This window comes from Setaria viridis, chromosome 3 (genome assembly GCF_005286985.2).
Source record: "Setaria viridis chromosome 3, Setaria_viridis_v4.0, whole genome shotgun sequence".
NCBI classification, from domain to species: domain Eukaryota; kingdom Viridiplantae; phylum Streptophyta; class Magnoliopsida; order Poales; family Poaceae; genus Setaria; species Setaria viridis.
In genome coordinates this window covers 48114617-48117644 of record NC_048265.2, presented here as the reverse complement: position 1 = coordinate 48117644, position 3028 = coordinate 48114617, and the positions used below count along the sequence as shown (strand labels likewise).

Below are 3028 nucleotides of genomic sequence, written 5' to 3'. Positions count from 1 at the left end.
CAGTACCATGCTAGGCTGCTAACTCAAGCACCACTAGAGACCATACAAAAAAGGACACGACTAGCTCAACAGCAGATGACACCACATGGCCACCATATATCAATTATTTAGTCAGTTCCATCCACATCCTGATCGCGTAGTTTAGCTCACTGAAGTCTGGTCCATGAGAGATCTACAGTCAGATTAACAATTAAAGGCTTAAATTCAACATATAATTCAAAGCAGACAAATATAGACAAACGGATATGCTTGATAGACAACATTACATCAACAGGATGATAGACAAAATTACATCAACATTCCATGATAGGTGGCCTCTTAAATTGATACAGTACTACTTAAAAAAATATTCAAATATCAGCTGATCATGTAGTGTTCGATATTCAATATTCAAGAATATTCAAAGAACGTACACTGAGCATATTCAAAGAGAAGTACCTAATTTTTCGCTTTAGCCACATTAATCGAACATTAAAATTTTTGGTTGTAATGAATATCTTCCTGTGTGTATCAGACTCAAAGACATTCAAAGCATATGACTTCTGCTCATCGGTTAATTCAACCATAGAAACCACTTGATCAACACACTTCTCAACTGAAAATTCTTTCTCACGCCTTTTCCTTTCTTCAAAAGCTTGCAAAGTTTTGTTGGTTTGGCTCTTTTTGTACTCCATATATCCCTCAAGAGCAGAGCCAATGTGACTTTGCTTACGCTTTCTCCCACTTCCACCTTCTTCGTGTCGAAACTCATTGCGTTCACTATGTGCACTAGAAGTCTCTTGGCCATCGAAACTCGAAGCAAATGGATTCGCACCCAAGTGACTGTTGCTTTATTCAGAGTTACTTCTTTCAACAGTAGGTGCAAGAGGAGGAATAACAGGAGCAATAGGAGGTGCAAGAGGAGTAACAGCAGGAGGTGCCGGAGCAGACGGTGGATCCACTTGCATGGTTGATGTGAAGTTTAGATTTCCTGTAGCAACACTTCCTATTTTCAAGAGACAATTGGAGCTCATATTAGAACCACAAAATTGTTTGATGCTGAAAGCAATAAATTAAGCTATGCAAGTGAGAGAACTTAAAAAAAAACTAGAATGCAACTAGAATGAACTGAGATCATTCCGTCCTTAGACTCCACAACTACAGTAGAGGGAAAGATCATATATTGAGTGTAAATGCAAGATTGAGATGTCAACTAGAATACACGAATTGATCCTTCAAAAAAAACTAGAATACACGAATCGTGTCAAGGTGTTGCAGTTACCTGGATCTATCCTGGGATTTACTGACTTGTACTCGTAATCCACACCTTCATGATTAATGAAGCCATGGAATTAGCTTTCAGGTTTTAGAATAATAAATCATTTAATATATCACATAGCTTGAATTAGTCAGTTCTAGAAAGAGATTTGCACAAATTGATATAGCATCAGGTTCATCAAACAAAAAAATAAGGCACCACTCACACGACCAATGGGAGCACTGACTAAAACAAATGTGTTGCATATAGTCATTCTTGTTCTGTCAATAGATAAGTAGTGCTCAAGTACTTGAAAACAAAATATTCTTGGGGTTGTCGAACAACTAACTAGTCACAGTTTTACAGTTAATAGACCAAGAAATACACAATTGCTAGCATTGGTAATCATCGCCAATCTGTATTCCCTAACCGAAAAAAATCAGAATTAGTCACAGTTTTGAATGATTTATCATTAGCTTGTGCTACTAAGTACAGGATTCAAATTTTAGTTAGCCCACCGGCCATTTCAGTTATTAGCTTGTGCTACTAAGTACAGGATTCCAATTTCCAGGAGAGAAATTGCCTAGTAGTAACTAACTTCTGTTAAAACAGAGCAAGAACAAAACAGGGCAAAGAAAAGCAGGTGTTTGACGACACGAGCTCAAGATCCATGCACATTCCAACCAAGTTCATCAGATTTACTGCCCTATACTACATGTAATCCATGATGAATCCAGGAATTCTAAACAAGCAGAGCAGCACGCGCGCGCGACAGAGAATAGAGCCGGGCACCCACCTCTCCTTTCCCTCGTTGCTCCTGCGGCTCCTTGCCGGTTGTCCCCAACTGCTACTCCAACTCCAAGATCTACTAGCAATGGAGATGGGGTCAAATCCGAGCAGATCGATAAACTACTGCAAGGAAGGAGATGAGGTGCACTGACCTTCGAGACAGATGGCAATGTCGGTGGAGATGGCGACGGCGGACGAGGAGCGAGGCGCCGGTGGTGGAGGCATGAGGTGGCGGCGGTGGAGGATCGCCCGAGCGACAGAGAGGTGGCGGGATGCCGGGGCGGCGGCCGGATGCCGAGGTGGCAGCAGCGGCGGCCGGATGCCGAGGTGGAGACGGGCGAGACGGGGAGTTGCGCCCGATGTCCTGAGGCCGGGAGGAATTTCGCGCGGAAAAATGGGTTGCGACGGGCCGTATTCCCCCGCTATAGAAGGATTCCAAAAGCGCTAGTGAATTGACCCGTGGGAATTTTCCACGTGGGCCGCCGGCGCGCGGAAATGGCTGGGAACCCGCCGAGGAATTGGGCTGCCAGAGGAGCCCTTAGTGTAGTGTAGTACATGTTACTCGGCTTTATTTCCATTTAGATCACGAGATGAGATAAACCGCTTGCAAGCTATCATCATAATCCCGTTGGGCTTTAAACAAAATCCTTACAGAATATGAGCACCGAGCACATGTGTTGTCGATTGACACCACATTTAAATATGTAAAATCAAATTCGGTGTGCCCCAATTGTTTAGGGTTAGTCTCCTCGGGAGAACGAAGTAGATGTTGCTAACTTGCTATCCACTTGTAGTTTGCTCATCCATCGGTTTCTTGGCTCAAGTTTGCATTTCAAATGTTTCGTATACTCGGTTTTCCTTTCCTTTTCATTCTGCCACTACTGGAAAAATAATGTTTAATATCGGTCAATAACTCCCCTCTAGTACCGATTGTGCTGGCCAATCGATATTAAAGGGGGTCCTTTAGTAACGGTTGGGGATACCAACCAGCACTAAAGGACT

At 43.0% G+C, this 3028-nt stretch overlaps 1 long non-coding RNA gene across 1 annotated transcript; it reads right to left on the bottom strand.

Annotated features, from left to right (window-relative positions):
* Nucleotides 1-232: 232 nt before the first annotated feature.
* Nucleotides 233-2478, bottom strand: LOC117848070 (uncharacterized). The gene is made up of 3 exons (XR_011897680.1): nt 2034-2478; nt 1262-1306; nt 233-985 (listed from the first exon to the last, which is right to left on the bottom strand). It is a non-coding gene; the product is annotated as an uncharacterized lncRNA (long non-coding RNA).
* Nucleotides 2479-3028: the final 550 nt, after the last annotated feature.